Genomic DNA, 23,347 nt, shown 5'->3' with positions numbered 1-23,347 from the left:
CTTCATGCATTTTAATTACTGAAGCCAAGTTGTGGCTAATCTCAAAAAACATTTGCAAAGGTGTGAAATCACAGAAAGGCACACTGATATGAAGGCTGCTGGCTTTGGAGTCAGGAAGACATGAGTTAGTATTCTGCCAGACATTTTTATTAGCTAAGAGGACTTGGGGAAGTCATTTATATATTCTTAGTCTCAGTTTACTTATTAATAAAATGGGGATAATAACTACCTAACCCCAAAGTTATTATGAGAATCAATTAGATAATTTGTACTTTGTAAACCTTAAGGCAATAAATAAATATGAGTCGAGGTTGTTAATGTTTTTATTATTACTGGCTTGACACTAAGGAAAGAAGTGATTTAATGGAGAGGAATAGGGAGGATATTCCATGGAAGAAAGATGGCATACATGATATTTCAGAGATGAGGAGAGGATGAAATATATACAGGGACACCGAGAGGTCTTGTCCCTGACTTATGGTAGACAAAACTTCAAAATCATGTGGCAAATATTTAATGCATTTAATGCTTCCAAACCTCAAGCTGTAGTCTCTCATCAAGATGGTTGCTTCATCTGAGGGTACATACTACAACCTAGAATTGCCTTTACCTCTGTAAGCTTTTTGTCCCTGTCCTCCTGGAATCTTGAACACAGGGTCCATCCAATGTGCTTAGGCCTTCTTTATGTTCTATGCACAAGAAACTCTTATCTCCTGATGCCAGGCATTTTTACTTCCTGTATCCAATAACTGGAATATTATCCCTTCTCATTTCTTCTTCCTGAATTTCCTGACTTCCTTGTGATATCGAAATCACTTTAAAAGACTGATATATATTAATTTAAGGTCGCCAAGGAATTCAGCTATGTAATTCCTAAATGAAAACTCAAGTCAGCAGTCAACCTTTTGGAGTTTTTAATTACAAACAGGAGGAAGAAAGGTATTAGAGAGAGAGAGAGAGAGAGAGAGAGAGAGAGAGAGAGAGAGAGAGAGAGAGAGAGAGAAAGGGGAGAAAAGGGAATAGGACTTAAATACCCCCTCTCCTTAGGCTGGGCCAAAGGCCCAAGCCCTTAGATAGCTGAGGCAAAGAAAAGAGATCAGTCCCTATCACTCACATGACCAAAATGGAGAAACAGTCTCAGGGGCCTCCACCTCCAGACTCCTTCAGAGCAAAACCTCTCAGAGCAAAAAACTCTCAGCCCCCGCTATCTTTAAGGTCACCATCTAAGTCCCCTCCCCTCAGTTCTCACATCTACCAATCACTGTCGATGTCTCCCCTGTGCCAATGGTGGCTCTAGCTTAACCCAGGACCGCCCAGAGGTCTGTTTCCTTTGCACATGTCTGTTGAAGGTCATATTCTCAAATAATTAAATCTTGATCTTTGCTGCAGCCCTTCCTAAATCCTGTTAGACTGAGTAGGGTGTAGATTGTAACTTCCAAGACCTGGTTCTGTCATTCCAAGTATCTCTATTGTATCAATTCTAAAATCAATCATGACTCAAAGAACTTCCTGTTCTATGCTTAAGCATAGGTCAAAGCCCTTTCCATTGTTTAGCAAAAGGTTTCTGTCCTAAAGTAGTCTTAAGTAGGGAGGAGAAGGATCCTCCCATGCCAAAGATTTTCACATTCCAATAGAGTTCTTACTATCAGTAGGAAATTTTTTCAAGTATGAAATTTCCCAATGGGGAAATTTCCAACATTCATAAGTCTAAGAAATTTTAAGGTTTACATCCTTTAAGACCCAGCTAAAATCCTGTCCCTTACTATGAACCTTTCCCAACCCCTTTTAATTTTAGTACCTTCCTTCCCTTAATTGTTATATAAAGATATATAATAATATTATTACATTATAATATAATCATATATCATATATAATAACCATATAAATAAATGCAATGCAAACATAATATACAATAATAAACATATTATTATACATGATATAAGATTGAGGTAGGTATATTCATGTTATATATTTGTTAGAAACTAGTGCATTTCATCTGGTGTTTTTTGTGTTTTTACTTCTTGTTTTGTTTGCTTTTTAACTTTCCTTGTAAATATTTTGTAACATTTTACTTGTAATGAAATGGATCATGGCTTCATTTCCCTACTGTGAAGCAGGATCCCTGGAGAAGGAAAATATAATATGTATTGAGATGATTTCTCAGTGACAAAAAAAAATATTTTTGAGTGTCTCTCATGAAAGAAATGTTCTACAAAAACAAAAAACATAATATGATATAATCATATAATATATAACATAGTAACATAACATGTATATCCTATATGTAACATATTTCTACATATTTATTTGTTATCTCCTCTATGTGAGTTCCTGAAGGACAGGGACTCCCTTTTGTCTTTCTTTGTATCCCCAGTGCTTAGCACAATGACTGGTTCATAGCAGATGCTTAATAAATTCCCATTGACTAATTAGACTGTCTATAGATGCCTTGAACTTCTGTGAATTTCAGTGGCATAATTGTTCATCAATCATTCTTCCCTCTTAATATAAGCATTGTCGCTGATACTTTACTTCAGAGTCAAGACTTAGCTCTTAAATCACCCACGCCGCTTTTTTCAACCTGAAAGAAGCATTATTTATTTGGCCAAATGCATAGCAAATGAAAACAGTACAAAAACCACACCAAAAGAAATCAAATTTCTAAAAATTGCAGTGTTGTCTTCCTGCCAGGGTAGAATGACCAGACATTGTGGTTTTCAGAAAATGTCCTTGTGTTGTGAAGGCTTTCTGGCTCCAAATACTAAAATTAGTGCTTTGTTCCCATTCCTGGAGTTAAATTCAGGCAACTGGATGAATCTGACTTATTTTGGATCTGAAGCTCACCTTGCTGTATGTACATCCTTGATGCCAGGATAAATTAAATTAGACATGAATTTGTCATTGTGGCCTGAGCTGTGTACTAGGGGTTAGTACACAGTTAGTGATTGGGTATTGTAGGGTGGAGTAATTGCTTTATTTCTGTGTTTCTTGTTTTGGTGAGATCCTCCAGCTTACCAGCTTACTGAATTATCGTGGATGTTACTGTGCTACAATTCTGCCAAAGAAGCAAGCATTTATGAACTATCTACTATATGCCAGACCCTAAATGTGGAGACACAAAGGCAAAAATGAAGCAGGTCTTGCCCTTTTGGAACTTCTTTGCTAAAAAGAGAGGCAACATACATATATCTAAGTTATATAGAAAACACATGCCAAACCAGTGCAAGATAATCGTGAGGAAGGAAGGTAGTAGGAGTGGGGGAAATCAGAAAAGCCTCATACAGAAGGGCCTTGAGAGGGAATCTGGAGATTTGAGATGTGGGTGTGGAAAGGATGTGTATTCCTCACCCAACTGACTGCCTATGCAAAATTCTGAAAATTGGAGAGGGCACTGCATAGAGGGGACAGAATTAAGACTAGATTGTCTAGATGGTAGTGCATGTGGAGAGAAGTAATAGGTGACAAAATTATAAAGGTTCGCTGGGACCAAGTTGTGGACCATATTAAAAGGGGGTGGTTTATATTTGACCAAGGAGGTAATTGGGAGCCAATAAAGTTTAATGAGTAAGGAGTTTTAGAAGAGGGATTGTGATATGATGAGACCTACAATTGAGCAAAAGAAGCTATGCAGAGTCTAGATTGGAAAGAGAAGAGACTTAAGGCAGAGAAACTAATTAGAAGGCTATTGAAATAGTGCTGTGAGAAGTGACAACAGGCAATATGTAAGGAGAATGTGAGAGAAGAAGATGGATACAACCCTCCTGTCCCCAACCCCATCAAATCTCCCATTTTTTTATTCCCATTCATATGTAAGATTTTCTAAAGTGAACTAAAATGCCACACTGAAAAACAAACAAACAAACAATTGTATGGTCCCTAAGTAAGAGGCTGGATAATAAAAAGTGAAGAGGGACCAGAAAAGGATCTTAGAAGACTTGTGAAACAGAACTCCACATTTACACAAATTGTTGCTTTGGGTAGAGATTATTCTTGTCATCTCCAAATCTAAATTTATAGGACTTGAGTGGGGCCAATAATAATGCTTAGTAGGAGAATAGTAACAAAAGACAAATTGAGTCATGATGATGAATGAATGAACCATTTATTTGAATAGGAATTCCTAGTCATTTTAACAGAAAAGCAGCATTGAATAGCATATAAAGAACTGACCTTGGAGTCAGGAATACCTAGATTTGCATTCTACCTCTGACATATATTAGCTGAGTGATCATGGGTAAAAATCATTTTAGAGCTCAGAGCCCTGAGACAGTTCTTAAAGTACATTAGTTACAGATGATTTACCGATTTATGTCCATGGAGGAAATTTCTATTCTGAAATTATGGACAAAGATGAAATTTATTAAAAACTTAATGCCAGGCATTGGGTTAAGTGTTAGACTTGCAAATACAAGAAAAGAAAGACAGAGACAGAGACAGAGAAGTAGTCCCTACTTTCAAGGAGTTTTCATTGTAAATAGAAGATTTCATTTGGAAATGCAGGAAAGCTAGGAAAAGGAGGTTCCTAGGAGCCAGCTACTGGTGGAGAGGTGGAAAATTCTGGATAAATGAGCAGGACTGATGGGCACTTCCTTAAATGGTGGTCCTATCCATGGACCCACCAATCAGAGAAGAGAAATACTGGGATAAGAGGTATCTTTAGTGTGAGAAAGCTGCTAGTGAGTAGACAGAAAAGTCTGGAGAATTTTCTCTTAGGTCGGGAAATTTTATGTAATTTTGTGCAAAATTGTTAGAGAGTACTGTGAATCTGAGAAGAAATTAATTAATTGACCAATTTTATCATCTACAAAAACGACTGACATGCCTGGCTCCACAAAAGAGAGCAATAGTTGTGGGGGGTTTTAATAGAATGCCATGCTTTTCTTCTATGAAATGAAATTTTATATTAGACATTAAAATTGGATAACTTGGCGTTTTCTATCATTCCATTTTGAAAGATTATGGGAGAGAAGTCAGGAAAGGAGTATGTAATGGTGATTTAAACAGCCAAAGATTTAGAATAAGTATTATATAAATAAATCAAAATCTCCCTTTATGGGAAAACTTTAATACGTGAAATATTTGAAAAATCTAGAATGGTTATCATTCATAGTATTCATTCCCCTCACATTGAACATACATCTTGCTTCTCAGAGCCAGTATGTTATTTCAGTCACTTCTCCCATTCCAGGTCACATTGAGAGGGCTTTCCTTATTATAGATAAAAGCACAGAAAAATGAAAAACTGGAAAGTGTTGATGTGTTATAATGGCTACAGTTATAGCTTCAGAGTGAAGATCTAAGTTCAAGTCTTTATGCTGCATACCCTATCCCAAACACAATGTGTCATGTTTTGCTCCTTCCTAATTCTAATAATTCTTAAGTTCCAAGTTGTTTTTTTCCCTTCTCAATTTTTTGAGATTGGCAGTTAGAGGTTTTATATATATAGACATATATATGTGAATATATTCATTTTTGTATTTATATTTTATCTGTAATAGACTATATAATAGGTTGTATATATAATCTCTTACAAACATTAATGAATATGTGGCAAAAAAAAAGAAACAAAGGCCCACTAAGTAGAGCAAAATTGTATACAACCAAGTTATGTTTTTATTTATTTTTCCTTTGCTTGGAGGCACCTGACTTTTATTCTTCATTATCTCTAATATTCTTCACCATTCTCATTTCCCACAATTAATTAACTTCAAAGAACAGTTTGTGAATGGGAAAGTTAAAGGTCCCACTATCATCTGCTTTGGTCATGCTTCATTTGGTATATTATATCCAGAATATTTTAGAAAGGACATTGAAAATATAGAGTATCCAGAGAAGAATGCCCAGGATGGTGAAGGAGCTGCAAATCATGCTAAAAGAGAACCAGTTGGAGGAACTGTTGGCATTCAGAATGGAAAAGAGAAAACTGTGGGGAGAGGGAAAAATAGCTGTCTTCCATGTAGAAGATGATATCTTAGACTTGTTTTGGTTAATCACAAAAGATAGAACAAGAAGCAAAGAGGTAGAAGTTACAAGGAGATCATTCATTGTCAAGAAAACTTCATTGGAGTTGCCCAGAAGTCAGAAGCTCTTTTGAGACTTAATAGGTCACTTCCTACTGGAAGTCTACAAGCAAAGCCTTGGTGGCTGTGAAGTAGAGAGGAGTTTGGTTTACTTAAGGTCTCTGAAAACCCATGTTTCCCTGAATAATGAGATTAATGGGTAATTATCACTTCCAGGAACTTGATGAGCTCTTTCTATTATCCTGTGAGTAAAATGCAGTTAAACTAAATGAGGTTTATTATTTGTACAAATATCACAGCAGGTCTTCCCTACTCATTCTGCTAATTCCCTTTAAAAAGATGTTGTTGAAACACCACACTGAGGAGCCTAAAGAACAGCTATATGTCTTAAAGGTGAAAGGAGCAAGCTGGCATATTCCTACCAAAAAAGCAGAAATGATAGATTCATTCTGCTTCTCATAACATCCAATGTCAGTAGGAATGTAAGAGTGATCCTGTAGATGGGTTGTGTTTATATGTGAAAAGGCCACCTGGGAGTTTTGTTTGGCATAGTAATAACAGAGGTGAGGTAGGGATCAGAAAGACTGATGCCACACAGAACAGCTGGAAGATAAACATTCTCTTAGAATGAATCCCCATTCTTTAGTTAGCTACTTAATGAGAGTTCTTATGTACACTGTCTACCAAAAGCAAAGGACTGCCTCGTGTTCATTGTGTGTCTTTGGCCAGGCAATCGGATTACTTGATATCTTCATCCCTCTCACATAAGGGAAATCAGGCTTTTGCTTTTTTTTTAGAGTCCTATTAGTAGAATTTGCTGGACGGTAGGACAGTTTGTACCAAATTGAATTCTTTATGCCAAATACTAATAATTAGGCAATTTTCTATTTTTCTTTTCATTTTTTTACTCTAGCTTTTCCTTTCATGAAAATCAAAATCCTACCATTTAAAAATCTTTATTATGAGTGTTAGCTAGTGTTTTCAGCTCCTTCTGAACACATTTAAGGCAATTAAACTGTCAAACACCTAACTGCAAATCATCCTGCATTCTATACCTTGCCATAATATTTGGTCTCTTCATCTAGGAGTACTCATCCGTCACGATGTATCAGTCTTATTGTTCAACCTCTTCCTTTTGGACTTGTATCTTACATCCCAGTCCCAGTTTGTTACTTCTGTTACTTTGCCTCTGTTCTAGATCAAGTTGGGAAGGTTTTCCTTGTGTTAGATAACAGCACAGAAAAAATAAGAACTAGTGAAAGTCAGTATGTTATAGTGGCTAGAGATTGGCTTCAGAGTAAAAAGATCTAGGTTGAATTTTCCTATCTAATTACAGGTAGGCTCTGTTTTCTGGGAGGTTGGGGATACCCTCTTAAACTTCAGACTTTCCTTGATGTTATTCTCAGCTTATTTTATGGATTTTTACCACTTTCAGTTTTTGGAGGCTAATGTTATAGTCTGAGGCAGGGATCCCCAAACTTTTTACACAGGGGGCCAGTTCACTGTCCCTCAGACAATTGGAGGGCCGAACTATTAAAAAAAAAAGACTATTAACAAATCCCTATGCACACTGCACATATCTTATTTTAAAGTAAAAAAAAAAACGGGAACAAATACAATATTTAAAATAAAGAACAAATAAATTTAAATCAACAAACTGACAATATAATGGCCTCTATTATAGGAGTCATTATGTTGTGCATCTAGGGAAGTATGAGGGCCATCATACTACCATGTTTCCCCAAAAATAAGACACTGTCTTATATTAATTTGACCCAAAAAACAGGGGGTGTCTTATAAAACATCCAGTGGCAGTGGTGGGCTTCTCATAGTAGAGGCCCACTGCTGATGTCACAGGCCAGATCACCATTATCCAATGCCTATATACAGTACTGGAGGTGGTGCTGGGCCTGTGACACTGTATACAGCTGTCTGGGACAGCAGAGGCTGCAGCTCTGGCTGTGATGGGCCTGTCACACCTTGCACAGGCCCATCACTGCCACCACTATACCGGGCAGCAGTATACACAGTGCGGAATCCCCTCCCCCAGATCTCCACTCACCATGCTGACATCTTCCATTGTGCAGCCACATAATCCTTGTGAGGCGCCTCGTTCTCTTTCAGTTACTCTCAGAACAAGACCCCATGCAAAGCATTATGTCACCAGAAGTAGTACTGCATGTGAGCAACACCACGCTTTATGGCGCCGCCACATACTGTGCTCCTCTCACTGACCAACAATGAAAGAGGTACCCCTTCCAGAAGTGTGGTGGGGGCTGGATAAATGCCTCAGGGGGCCACATGTAGCCCACAGGGCATAGTTTGGGGACCCCTGGTCTGAGGGGCAAGAGCTCTGAGAGTGTACTCCCCTTACTGATTTGATTGACTCCTGAGATGCCAGTGGCTTAAGAACTTGCCTCAGGCTTGAGCATAAGCTTTTGATCTCATTCTGAACTTGATCATATCAGGGGCTGATCAAATTCTAGCACTAGGCTTAGACTCGATTTTTTTGGTCTCACTGTGTACTTGATCCAATCAGGATACCTTTGATTGCCCTGTTACTCTTAGTTTTGGGCAATAAGACCTGGGCCCTGGGCCCCACCACCACCCTGTGAACTGTGTCCTTACCCCAAAGTGTGAACTATGTCCCCATCCCAAGTTCCTGGGATTCTTGACTTTGCCCTGGTCCCAAAAGGATCAGCCCATTTTAGCCCAGAGGGCTAAGACTCCAGACTTCTCTACAGGTTTGAAATTTCAATAGGTGTAGGTTGGCTTGTACCACTATTTGACTAGGGAGGATCTCAGGATCTGAATGTTGGCTTGGGAATAGGTTCTGAACCTGTGACAGCAGATGTGAGGTGGGGTGACTTGCTCTTGGCTTGTTCTTCCCTCTTTGCTATAGCCTCTTGCTGTCTCTGTTCGCCTCTCACCCCAGTGTCCCAGATGTTCTCTGCCTACCTTTGGGGTTTTTCTTTTCTTCAAATTTGTTTAACTCTGTTTCCTTATTGATCCTTTCATTCCTATATTCATTTTGTGATGATATTTTAATCTTGATCAGAGAGGATTCTCATAGTGACATGAAGCAGCTCTGGCTCACTCCACCATCTTGGCTCAGCCCCTTAACTCAAGATCTAGGTTCAAGTTCCTATCCTTTATACCCATCCCTATCACAAAGTATCACCTTGCTTCTTCCAATTCCAATTCAACAAATAAAATACATCCGTTCAATTTGCCACCCAAATATTCATTCCTGATTTGAAAGCCAACCCAAGTCAGTGTTCTCTTACATGCTATCTTTATCCCAATAAAGCATAAGCAGGACACAGACAGTGAACTCACAATAGGTTCTCCCCATTCAGCCCATTGGGGCTGTTATTAGGGGATGAAGTGGGTAGCATACTGGGCTTAGTATCAGGAAAACCTGAATTAAAATCTAGCCTCAGAAAGCTTATTAGCTGGGTGGCCCAGGGCAAATCACTTAACCCTGTTTCCTTCAATTTCCTCATCTGTACAAAAACAAAAAAACAAGACAAAACAAAAGTTAGAGAAGGAAATGGCAAACCTCTAAGATATTTTTGCCAGGAAAACCTCAAAATAGGATCATGTAGAGTTGGACATGACTGAAAAGACTGAACAACAACAAAACCACTCTTTGTTTCTCAGGGTCACAGCTTCATGGGTGAGAATCCATTTGCTTTAAGTACCTTCATATCCTTGAAGACTTCCTTTGATGGAAAGGACTGCTTAGAAATTCCTAAGGATAGTACCAATTTGAGTCAAACAGTTAATGAGCTCAGGTAGCTGGGTTACTGCCTTAGGTCACTAACTCCTCTTAAGCTTCTATCTTTCACCTTCAAATTCTACATTTTATGCCTAAGTCTAATGTCCACTCACTCCATATGCCCTCTGTCTGTTAGCCTTCTCTGAGTCCTGCTTGTCCGTGAAGAGGAAGAAAGATAAATGAAGCTCTGTCAGGAAATCATAAAAGAGATATGCTATTCCTCTTACACTTTGATAATTTCCAACATTCTACTCAAGGAATTTTAAAATGTACACTTGAAATTTGTGTCTATAATTCTACTATTAAAGAAGATAAAACAACAGAAGGAGATATATTGGAATAAATCATGAAATATGAGACACTTTTTTGAAAACCAGTGAATAGACTGATTTTTAAACATTTGCTAGTGATCTGAACTACATTTTATGCCCAAATGTACATCCTTTTCCAGAGAATTTATTATTCATAGTGCAATATATAACTAATTAGTAACCATTTATTAAAAGAGTAACTACTATGTGCCAGTCTTTGTACTGAGCTTTGAAGATATAAAAATAAAAAGTAAAATGACATGTGACTATAAGAAGCTTACATTCTAATGAAGAAGACAAGTTCCTATAAAATTTTATGTACATAGTATATGCTAAATATGTACAAATTAGTTTGGGAAGATAATACCCAGCTAGGGTTGCAGTCAAGATGTTGGTTGGGAAAGGCTTAATGTAGGAAGTGGTACTTGAACTGAGTTTTGAATGAACTCAGAGAAAGAGGTGATGAGGGAAAGGTTAGCCAGTGAAGTGGGTTTGGAGCAAAGGAGGGATGTTAGAGCTAATTATATAAAGTTATCTGGGAATTGTCTGCAGAGACAACAAAATAAATTATTATATTTATATTTGATACTACTATGGAGAAGAAAAGGTTGGCTATCTATTTTAAAGTTCTATTAAGTAGTATATATAATATAATCCTTTTATGAGGACTTCTGAGCCCCTAAAATTTGCTAGGTTTTGATATATTAATAAAGAGGTGTTTTAAGTGACCTTCATGGCTTGTATAGTGATTAAAATGTTCAATAATATGTCTGCTATGGGATATAAAGTTGATTCTTATTGGAGTCAAATGGATGATGCCTGTCTCAGTCTAGACCTTTAAATTGCATATTTGTATTCAATAGGTTTTCATCATAATTATGACATGCACTGCTCAATCTTCTAAATTTAAAAAAATTGGTCCCCAAAGTGTTATGCAAATCTGTTGTTGTTGTTATTCAGGCATTTTCAGTCATGTCTGACTCTTTGGGACCCTATTTGGGGTTTTCTTGGCACAGATACCACAGTGGTTTGCCATTTCTTTTTTCCAGCTCATTTTATAGATAAAAAACCTGAAGCAAACAGGGTGAAATGACCTGTCCAGACACACATGGCTAGTAAATATCTGAGAACAGATTTGAAATATGAGTGTTGCTGATTCTAAGCCTAGCTCCTTATCCACTGTGCCACTTACCAGTCCTTTACAAAACACAAATAAGCCTTTCATTCATTACAGGTGCTTCACTGATCCCTCAAATGTATCAATAACATTCATAGGTGGATAAACTGGAGGCACTAGTGAGGTTTCTCAACTTTTCTTGGGGTAGGAAGGAAGAGAATTAAAATGGTAGGTAAGGGTCAGCTTGGTAGCTTAGTGGATTGAGAGTCAGACCTAGAGATGGAAGGTCCAGCATTCAAATCTGGCCTCAGACATTTCTTCACTGTATGACCCTGGCCAAGTCACTTAACCCCAATTGCCTAGCCTTTACTGCTCTTCTGCCTTGGAACCAATACACAGTATTGATTCTAAGATGGAAGGTAAGGGATTTTTTTAAAGATAGTTAAATAATAAGTAAAAAGCCAAGTCATGGTTTCCTACAAAACCGTAGGCTACTGAAGCCAAAATATAAAGTGAGCTACCATTTATAAGTATCTTTAGGAGTTTCAAACATAATCATAAGCCCAAGTGTTTTGAATGGTCTATATTCTGTCTTTCTTTCTTCATGATGGTCCCATTCCTTTCAATCTTTTCTTACTAAATCAAAATAGAATTGAATTTCATGTGCAGAAACAATTAGTACCTGGAACTTGGGTAGACAACAAAAAGAAAGCCATTTAGTTAGCTAATGAAACCTCTGTGGTGTGTGTGTGTGTGTGTGTGTGTGTATTCTGGTTTGGGAGTTGCTTTTGAAGGACCCTATTAAGCAGGACTTCTCAAGAAAAATGAAAATTCCTCTGATTGAGTTTTTGTCACAGTAAAAGATTATCATACTATTGGCCCTGAAGTTGGATTGTTAAAACCTCCCTTATGGATGAAAAACATTTCTAAATATGAATGCACCCCTAAACAAATCTGAGATAAGTTCCCATTATTTACCATCATTAAGATGATTTTTGATCTATTTCTTCCTATGGTATCTTTATAGAACTCATCTTCATTCCCACTACTTCCTTCTCTTAGCCTGAGAATCTCTTACCCCTTAGAATAGGGTTTCCCAATCCCAAGTCAAAAATAAGCACTGGTCACTGCCAAATTTTTACTTTTCCTACCCACCATTCATATTTCTTTAAAATCAACATGATTAAGGCAAGATAAATTATAATGTGAATGTTTTAGTACTACTCTGCATTATAATTTAGATGAAATACTGTTTTAAAAGAAGAAATGGGTTCAGAGCTTGGGAAGAGACACAGCCTGCAAAGGTGGAAAAGATATCCAACCTAGGGTTTTTTTAATGTTTATATTTTTGTTTTTGTTTTTGTTTTTTTTCCCCTTGGGCAGCTATGGTATGAAATAGATAGAAAATTGGACCTGAAGTCAGGGTGACTCATCTTCCTGAATTCAGTCTAGCCTCAGACATTTAATAGCTGTGTGAATCTGGGCAACTCATTTAACCCTGTTTACCTCAGTTTCCTCATTTATAAAATGAACTGGAAAGGGAAATGACAAGCCACTCCAGTATCTCTGCCAAGAAAACCTAACTGAGGTCATGAAGAGTTAAACCCATCTGAAATAACTAAACATTTTTTTTTTCTTCTTAGCCTTCATCTTCAATCTCACTTCCCACCTCTCCCCTCTTTGCCCTACCATGTGTCTCCATCAACATTTTAGTAAATATTTTGGCCCATTGTTAATTCTTTCCTTAAGGATGAATTCCTGTGGGTCTCAGCTGTCTTACTTTATATAGAAATACCATTAAAAGATTATCTTCATCAATTAAAAGATGATTCACTTTACAAAATAATTTCTTATTCAAAGAAATTACTAATCATGATTTGATTATATCACAAATTTTCCTGGTATAATTAATACAATGTTTACTTTGCAAATGTTTCATTTACTTTTCATTTTTCCAGTCCTTGGCACATTGCCTGCTACATGATACTTAATAAGTCTTAATTGATTAATTGATTGATTTACACACAGTCTCAAGATCCTCCTGTGTGAATTACTTCAAGAGAGGGGTCCCCTATCTTCTTCAATTTCTTCAGATGTAGTGACTGAGAAAAGAAAAATTCCCTGAAGTACTTCAGGGCACACATTTGAGGCAATGTGTTCTCTCTGCCCCCTATCTTTAAAAGGCTTCAGTCATAGAGCCAGAACTATAAAAACAGATGGAGTGGTATAACGACAACTGAGGGAGAGGGTGTATTCACAAGGACCTTTTGAAGACTTTGGTGCTCTTTAGCAGCTAATTAAATCAAGCAACAGGGCACCTAGTCCCTTTTCATCTGAAGGATTAATTTGCTGGAAAACGAGATCTATCTCATAAGTAAAATGTACTTATTCTGACATTTATATGGCTTTCGATTTAAGCCTTTTTCATGGCAGTGTAGCCTCAGTGTGTTGGTTTAGGATGACAAGTAAGGACTCCAGTGTTACCAGTACAGAATTGTGGAAACCTGTCAGTCACTCTACTTCCTTGGCATCCTTCCTCACCTGCCTTTTTTTGTGACATAATATTTCAGGATCTCTATTGGTTAGATCATCAGAAGGGAATGACACACTTGCTGAGGCTATTAAATAGGTGAGATTATTTGGTCTATTGGTAAAAACCTTCAAGTCAAACTTTAGTTTTAAGTCAGGCAGAAGGACAGTAAGCCCATAAGCTACTGAGCCATGTCCTGAGACAAGATCAGAAGTTATTCCCCACAAGCCTCTCCACCCCCACAAATCCCAGGTGCTTCTCTAAAGAGTTTCCTGCAAAACATCAACTATTGCTTTGGCCTTCCCTGACTTCCGTCATGTCTTTCCTGTTGCAAACAGACATAATAAGTAGACTTTGGTCAGGATTTTCCTTTTGCTTTGGATAGAACTACTACAATGAAGAAGGACCAGGTGCTAATTGTCAAACTTTTGCTGTGTGATGTATTGTCAAGGATTCCTGTGATAGTTATTTTCATTCATCTTTATTCCTATGAGTGTTTGTGTATTTTCATCCATATACATATGGTATTCAGTTTCCAAAAACAGCCCTTAAAAAATGAGACAGATATTAATTTCAGCTACATTATCTTTTACCATGAATATTTAACATGTATTGACAGAAACTATTTCTCTCCTGCCTTTATTCTTTTATACTAATCTCCCAGTGGATTTAACAAAAAATCTGCCATTTTGTTTTATTATACAGTTAGAAAAAAGAAAACTTAGAAGTTGATAGAATATTCAATTATGTACAGGATTTAGACAAAGGTGTTTGTTTATTCATGGATCTCCATCTAAACTAAGGTCAAAATAAGATAATTAAAACAACAGGAAAAATTTAGGTTTTCAATGAAGAATGACTTATGGTGCTTGATAATAAGGAAAATGTTAATTGTGGAACATGACTATATAAAGTTCATTAGTTTTATACTTCACTTAAAAATACTTTGGGTATATATGTGTATATAGATATATAATATATATATATATATGTGCCTGTATATAAACCTTTCCTTTATTTTATCCTTAAGATAAGTGTATTTTAAAGATTAGATAATTATAAATATGCCACTTTACAGATAAACCAAGACCCAGAGAGATTAGGTGACTAAACAAGAATCATATAACTAAAACTAGTTTCTTTCCTTTTTTTTCCTGACACATCAATAAAAAGGCACTGAAAAAGCACTAGGGATATCTTGGTTTGCACATTTGTATTTCAAGGATATGTTATAAAGAGGACAGATTCCTTTTATATACCCTTTCTATATGGAGTCCAAAGCTGTCACACTCTGGTGTGGTCTTCCATATCCCCCTAAATGAGATTTGCACCAGGCTTCTCTTGGAGGTAAATTTCTAGTTACATTTCAGTTCCTCAATTGTCATGTAGCTAAAGTTTGCCCTGACAAGAGATTTGGGGCACAGGAACATAAACCACAAATTCTCTGCCAATTGGGCAATTTTATTAGCCTCCTTTGCTGGGGAATAAAATACTTTTTTCTTGCATGTTTTCCCTGAGCCTGGAATATACATTTCTAAGTCAGAATAGTGGTGGGGGAAGGGAATAGGGTATGAATGGAGAGGAAAAAACTGTAGTTAAAAAAAAAAAGGACTAGATGGACTTTACAACCATAAATGGTAAAACTAACCCTGTTCCACTGCCAACTAACAGAACAGCAAAGTAAGGTTTTGATTTACAGGAACAGCTCAGCAAGGGCCTTGTAGAGAGCTTCATGCCTGCTATAAAAATGTGATTAGCTATAAAACAGAGAGATTTAACAAGAGAATTTAAGCATAGGCAACAGCCTTGGTTCAAAAGGGGTGTGTGTGGGGGGGTGCTGCCTGCTTTTCTAATTCTGGGAACCCAGCTCTGTTAAGAGCAGGGCTAGGAGCATTCATTTCACAATTAGCAATCTTTTTGATTTAAGGGGGGGGGGGAAGAAAGGGGAACTAGCCTTGAACTTTGTGATTGATTTTATTTTACCTTTTTAATCTACTGGACTTAAATTTGAGGCTTCCAGAGCCCTACAGAACTGCTTTATTCAATTCCTTGTAACTAATACCCTCCTAGGAAAACATGGCTGAGAATACAAGTTTAGGAGGAGGAGAAAGCCAAGGTGGAAGTTGGGGGGGAGGTTTGGGAGGGTATTTAAAGTCTTATGTCTCCTTAACCTGTGGACAGAATTACTTCCTGGGGCCATTCCTTTATGGGTTGGTTGGTTGATTGGTTTGGGTGGTGTGTGTGTGTGTGTGTGTGTGTGTGTGTGTGTGACAGTTTGGGTTTTGAACTCCATGATGGTACATTGTTTCTCTAGCCAGGGAGTCTGACTAAAGTTCCTTTTAGTAATTAATACCCAACCTGGAAAGTTACAGTAAGGATTAGGGAGGATTTGGGCAAAGAAGAGGAGGCTGAAGTTGATGATTCTTTGTCAAATATCAAGATACCTCATTTGCAGTGTTTTCATTAATAACAGGTCACTTTTCCAGTTTCAGTTACCTGATCTGTAATGTAAAATATCAACCATTATTTTATCTTCTGATAAAGAGCCTGCCAAAGAAAGGAAGAGGGAGGGAAAGAAAGAAGGAAGAAAGGAAGGAAGGAAGAAACTAAGTACTAAAGAAGGAAGGAAGAGAAAGAGAATATGGAGGGAGAAAGGAAGGAAAGACTCTACATGTTAACCCTTTACTACATGACTTTGATATGGAAGTTCATTCTAAAGAGTGACATTCATAGACTTCTTACTATGGCTTTAATAATTCCATAAGACACAAGGCAAATCTAAAAAAGAGAAATGGAGAGAAAATTCCTTTTGCCAGAAAATCTTTATTTAACTGTACTTCAATTAATTATAGTATCATGCATTTCTGCAGTGCTTTATATCTCACAAAAGGCTTTCACATAGTATTTCTCTTAATCCTCAGAAGAAGAATAAAACCTTATGAAACAGGTAGGGTTCTCTTCTTGACTTTTCTACTTTGTTAATGGCATTATAATCTTAGCTGTCATTCAGACTTGAAAAATCAGTATCATCTTTTCCTCTATTTAGAGAGTCTACTTTCCCACTGTTTTGACTGTATAATTTTTTATTATTTAATGGTCAATTCAGATGCTTTCTCCAGGAAGCCTCTGGTCCATGCTCACCCACTCTCATCTATGAGTCAGAAAGTATTTCTCCCTAAATCTCGATAACACTTTGTCCCTCTCTCAAATCTTCACATTCTATCCCGTTAATGATTTGCAAGTGTCATAATGCTAACGACTAACATTTAGTTAACTTAACAAGCATTTATTAATTATTTGTGATGTGTCAAGAACTATGGTACGTACTAAGGCATACAAAGAAAAGAAAAGCAATCACTGTCTTCATGTAGTTTACATTCTATTCAGGGGAGATGACATGCAAACAACTATAAATAAGGAGATATAGATGTATGAGATCCACTCAGGATAAATTGGATATTATCTTAAAAGGAAGGCATTTATATAAGGAGAAACCAGGAAAGGCTTCTTTCAGAAGGCAAGATTTTAGTGAGACTTGAAGAAATCCAGGGTAACTAGGAGACTAAAATGAGTGAAAGAATTCCAACCATAGTTGTCACTAGATCACAGAGTGTGTGAAGAGGAATAAAGTGTAAGAAGCCCAGAAAGGTAAAAGAGAATCAAATTTTATATTTGATCTTGGATGCAATAAGAAGCCCCTTGAGTTTATTGAATAGAGGAGTGGCATGGTTAGATCTATGCTTTTGTGAAAGATCACTTCAAGAACTAAATGCAAGTTGATTGGAGTGGTAAAAGAATTAAAACAGGAGGCCAATCAGAAGGTTATTGTAATAGTCTAACACAAGGTTTTGAAGCCTGAACCAGACTGGTAGCACTAACTGAGGAAAGAAGAGGACACACATAAGAGATGTTATGAAGATAGAATTGATAGAATATGTCAATAGAGAATGGATATTAAGGAGGGGGAGAGAGAATAATAAAATGGGAGGAACTTGAATGGCATGGAAGGATGGACATTTATATACCATTTAGTGGTAGTTCATAGTTTATAGTAGTGTAATCGTTAATAAGTTATATACAATTTAATAGTTAGCCAATCATTTTTATACATTGCTTTCATTTTATGATGGGTGATTGAGACATTAGATCAATAATAAAATTGTTCTTGATTATACAACTAGTAAGAGTGAGAGCTGGAATATGAACACAAGTCCAATGAAGTATAAATTCAAATTTCTTTTCATCGTGTCACCTGCTTCTTATTTTTCCATTGAGGATAAAATTTCTTTGAGAGCATAGCCACAACATAGTCATTTTTTAAAATTGTACTTCCTCTTCTTCTAGCACCTAGCATCAAACACAGTACCTTTCATATAGCAAAAACTTGATAAATACTTGTTTAGTTAATGAATGTGTTATACTGGCCAGATTTGAGAGAATGTTCACAGAAAACAAATGCCTGTGTAGATAATTTTCAGTTGCTTTCATGAAGAAGTATAAAATTTAGTATAAGATAGTTCCGAATGATCCCTTTTAATTAAACATATTTTTGTATTTTTCTTATTTTTATTATCAAAGAAGGGAAAGTATAGTAATTTACCTACATTATAACTTAATACTCTCTTTAAAAGTAATATAGATTCTTACTGAAGTGGGGCCTGAATTTAAACATGGGTTCAACACAAGACTATAATGACTTCAAGAGACTATGTTGGCCATTCCATTTGTTCAAAATGGCATGTTTCAAAATCCTCTTTTAAAGATATAATAGAGATAAAATATATGCCAAAGGAAGCCAAAAGTACTGTTTGTTGCAGACTTACTCAATAATACATTCTTAATCCCTGGACATTTCAAAGTAATTGTAGGCTTCTGCATGGAAACAATTTTCTGATTCTGAGACTAAGATAATTCAAATTGTATGTCCTTAAATACAATAATAAGCCAAAGCCTGCCCTTGGTTGCTTTATAGAAGTCCAATTGTAGTCAGTTATGTTGACATAAAGAATTTGGTTTTAATGTTCCCCTGTGATCTAAAGTTTTGTATTTTCCTCTAGGGACACAAAAAGTGGCAATTGCAAGAACTTGTGAATATTTCATAGACTCATAAATTTCTATGTAGATTAAAATTTATAATTTTTATTAGTTAGTTTGTCACTTCAAAGGAAAAATTGAGAAATTAAACGGGTTTGACATGAGGGAAATTTGTATTTCATGAATGACTTGCTTTGGGATATTTTTAGTTCCATTTAGTTACCAAAGGCATTATTTTTCCTTCCATTTTAACTAATAAACTTTGCATTCAATTTATAAAATCCTCTTGAAAAAAATTTGCCTTTATCAGTTTCATACTGTAGCCTCATATATAAAATTAATTCTAGAACTGTGATAATTATTCAGATATTTCAAGCAAGTAAATTATTTTACTTCAATAACTTTGAAATCTAAGGCTAGAATTACCCAAACAACTACATCAATTCTCTACTTCCATTTTTTGTGTGTATGTATCCAAATATGGATGCAATATAGCTAAAAGTAGTGTTTCCCAAAAAGTTTTCAATTCTTCTCAAACCTATGGGTTCTCCTGAGAAATGGAAAAAATAGCTAGAGAAAGCAAGAAATTAGTTTCTTTTCCAAATTTCCCTTTAAATCATTTGCTGATTAGCTTACAATTTTTAGCTGAAATTAGACTTTTTAAACTCTTAACCTGTAAGTCTTTCAAACAGATGCTTATTGTAATTTCCCTTATTCTTTGCATAAAGAAGGTTACCACTTTCATAGATGTGGTCATACTATTGAAAAAATGGAAGGAAATCTATACTCACAACATACCATGGACTTCTCCATGATTCAACAGTAATACATGACCTCAGTGTAAGGAAATAATTGTTTAAACTTATCAACCGATATTTGGAGTAAGTACAGGAAAGTAAAATTAAGTCTGGGAGAATCATTTGTCCCCTCCCCCCCCCAAAAAAAAACAAAAAAACAAGCAGTCACAAAACCTTAGGGCTAGAAAACATTATTGATGGTATCTAAACCAACTCTAGTACTGAAAATGAGAAACAGAGGCATAGAGAGGTGATATAATATCATTAATATAATACAGTTATTTAGAGGGAGAGACATGGAGAATGAATTAGGTGCTATTTAAATGAGAATTATTATTGTGAAGCTAAGCATGTAAATACAAGTAAATAAAATAGTCCTAACTCTCAAGGAGCTTATAGTCTATGGAAGGAAGACAGTATATAAAGGGAAGTTTCAAAAGGGAATGATAGAATAGGAGAGTAGCACCCCAGGCAAGACCAAGGCAGATTATGAGTACGTCAAACAGGAATTCTAGGGAGGAGGGAGAGGAGTAGAAGGAATTGCAACAAGTATCTTAGATAAAGATCTACTTTATAAAATATGTAGAGAACTGAGCAAAATTTATAAAAATAATAGCCATTCTCCAATGTATAAATGGTCAATCTGTATAAGAATTTGGAATGGCATACATATATATGTATGTATATACCATAGATTCTTTGATCCAGCAAAACTGTTTCTAGATCTTTTCCATAAGAGGATGAGTGGAAAAATTTCCATGTTTGCAAAAATATTGATAACAACTCTTTTTTTGTAGTGACAAAGAATTGGAAATTGTAGTTTGAACAAGTTATAATTTATAAATATAATGCAATACTCTTGTTCTATAAAAAATGATAAAGGGGATGGTTTCAGAAAAATCTGGGGGGACTTATGTGAACTGATGCAAAAGGTGGTGAGCAGAAACAAAAAAATAATCTATATTATTAAAAAAAGGAAATCAATTGTGAATGACTCGGTAACTCTGATCAGTACTATGGTCTATCAAAACTCCAAAAGACAATATAAAATGCTCTGCATCTCCAGACAGAAAACCAAATGGATTTAGGGTACTGAATGAATCATTTTCCCCTTTATTTTTCTTACTTCTTTTTTGGAACATGACTAATGTAGAAATATGTTTTGCATAACTGTATGTGTATGAAGGGTAATATTTCTTGCCTTATCAAGTGGGGAAAGAGGTGGAAGGAGAGAATTTGGAACTGAAAATGAAAATAAGGAAGATAAAATACTATTTTTGTACTGAATTTACTCTATTGAGTGTTATTCAATAACAAATTAGCCTGTCCTTATAGATCAGAGGAGTTAAACATTGGTTGGCCATAGTCTACAATACTCCCTAGTTCTAGGTAAAAATGTAATTGGTATATGTTTATTTTCTTTTTTTAACTTTTTCCTACCTGGAGGAGTGTCAGTCTTTATTTTCATTTATTTATTTAATTATTTGATTTTCCTGTGCCAGAGCTGACAAGAAATTCAAGTAGGTTATACATGTATTATTACCTACTTCATATTAATGATTTTTTGTAATAATCTTTTAAAAACCAAAACCCCTCATCCAATACCCATATAAACAAGTGAAAAATAAAATATTTTCCTTCTGCACAGTTCTTTCTCTCAATTGGATAGCATTCCTTTTCATAAGTCCCTCAGGATTGTCCTGGATCATTACATTGCATCGGTTGCAAAGCTGATCGTCCCACAATGTTTCCGTCTCTGAGTACAATATTCTCCTGGTTCTACTCATTTCACTTTGCATCAGTTCATGAAGGTCTTTCCAGCTCATATGGAAATAGCACAATAGTATTCCATCACGATCATATACCACAACTTGTTCAGCCATTCCCCAATGGAAGGACACCCCTTAATTTTCCAGTAATTGATAAATATTTAGCAAAATAAACAATTGAATAAAACAAAAACTACATTATATTTTAAAATTAAGTCAATATGCAAAGTTATAGACTGATTAGCACTCCATTTCTAGTTTAATGTACCACTACTGCTATAGATCCTATGGAAAATGATATAAATTATAATGTAAAAGATACTTTATAATGTTATATTTCATTTCACAAAAAAAAAGAATCACAAGAGATGAAAAGCACTTCAGAATTTATTCTCTAATTTCTACCTGAGCAGGAATCCCCTCAAAATCATCCCTGAAAAGACATCACCAGTATCTCCTTACAGACTTCCAGGAAAATAATGGCCTCCTCAAGCAAATTATTTCACTCTTTGATAGCTCTAATTTTTAGAAAATGGTTTCCTGCTAATAGAATGATATCTATCTCTCCAAAAATGTCCACTCATTGCTCCTTGTTCCAGCCTTGAAATAGTCAAAGATCATTTCCATACCCTTTTCTCTTTCTCTCTCTCTCTCTCTCTCTGTCTGTCTCTCTCTCCCTCTCTCTGTCTCTCTCTCCCTCTCTCTCTCTCTCTCTCTCTCTCTCTCTCACACACACACACACACACACACACACACACACACACACACACTTTCTTTTCTCCTAGCTAAATATGTTCAATTTTTTAAACTGGTCCTTCCAGTATTAGGTGCTCTCACTCTTCTGGGTGCCCGCCTTTGGATATGCCATTTTGTACATGCCTTTCCTATACGTCCAAGCCCATAACTGAACTAAATGCTCCAGATGTGACAGGATCAGTGCACAATACAGCAGGACCATGATTTCCTCATCTAAATCATTGTGCCTTTCTTTATGCAACCTGTGATCACATTGGCCTTTTTAGTTGCCAGTATTATATGTTAATCCTCTTCAGAGCACATGGATCTTTTTTTCACAGAGACTAAACTATAACTGCACTTTGCCCCATTTTCTTATGTTGCTATGTTGTTTCTTAGGTTGATTTGGGGAGTTTTTGATTTATAATATCAAATCATCTAAATGAGGCTACAGCAAGGCACTAGTAAGCTCTGTACATGGTGCCCTTCTTCCCTAGCTTATATCTAATCAACATACTCTTAGGGTTAGGATGGAATAGGGACTCAACTACATGGATGAGGAGCTAGGACCAATCCCAAGAAAGCCTTGAGTCTTTGGAGACCCACATTCTCACTCAGCCTTACTTTATCTCTGGTATCAAGGAGCAAAGAGTAGTAAGATTCCCAAGGCCCTCTCTGCATTTCAAAGCAAGGAAGCTAGCATAAAAATATTCTTGCTCCTCTATCCTTCCCACAAAGGAACTAAGTACCTGATCCTGTTATTTTTCTTCATGGAAAAAAAAAAGGCAGTGGAGAGGATTATCAGGGAGTAGATTGACAAAGGAGAAGGAGAAAAAGAAAGAAGAAAGTAATAGTGATTCAACAAATTCAAGTCAATTTATATATATGAGTCATCTATTATACTGAAACTGTGCTTAGAATACAGAGGGAAATGAAGCCTGGTCTTCACTGTTAAATAGCTTATAATGCATGAAAGAGAATATTACATGTTCACAAATAACTAAAATTAGAAAGTGATCAATATTAAGGGGATTAATAAGGCTTGAGGTGGAAGGTCACATATTTGGAGGCAGGCAAGAATTATGAAAATCTTCACTAATTTGGTGGCACTTGATATGGGTCATAGGAAATGGGTAATATTTAGAGGTGCAGAGGATATGGGAGTGCATGACATTTCTGGTTGGAAAGACCACTTAAACAAAATCAAGGAAATGAAATCATAATGAAGTTCTGCAGTAATACAATTTTTCCCC

At 36.1% G+C, this 23,347-nt stretch overlaps 1 protein-coding gene and 1 long non-coding RNA gene across 2 annotated transcripts in view; both read left to right on the top strand.

Annotated features, from left to right (window-relative positions):
* FBXL7 (F-box and leucine rich repeat protein 7) overlaps positions 1-23,347 on the top strand; it is a 515,131-nt gene that overhangs the window by 235,540 nt on the left and 256,244 nt on the right. The gene's annotated exons all lie outside the window — the stretch shown is intronic.
* LOC130458470 (uncharacterized) lies at positions 1,868-21,718 on the top strand. The gene is made up of 2 exons (XR_008917790.1): positions 1,868-20,522; positions 20,567-21,718. It is a non-coding gene; the product is annotated as an uncharacterized LOC130458470 (long non-coding RNA).

This window comes from Monodelphis domestica, chromosome 3 (genome assembly GCF_027887165.1).
Source record: "Monodelphis domestica isolate mMonDom1 chromosome 3, mMonDom1.pri, whole genome shotgun sequence".
Taxonomy (NCBI): Eukaryota; Metazoa; Chordata; class Mammalia; order Didelphimorphia; family Didelphidae; genus Monodelphis; species Monodelphis domestica.
The sequence above is the reverse complement of the archived record's forward strand: the minus strand, read 5'-3'. Positions and strand labels throughout refer to the sequence as shown.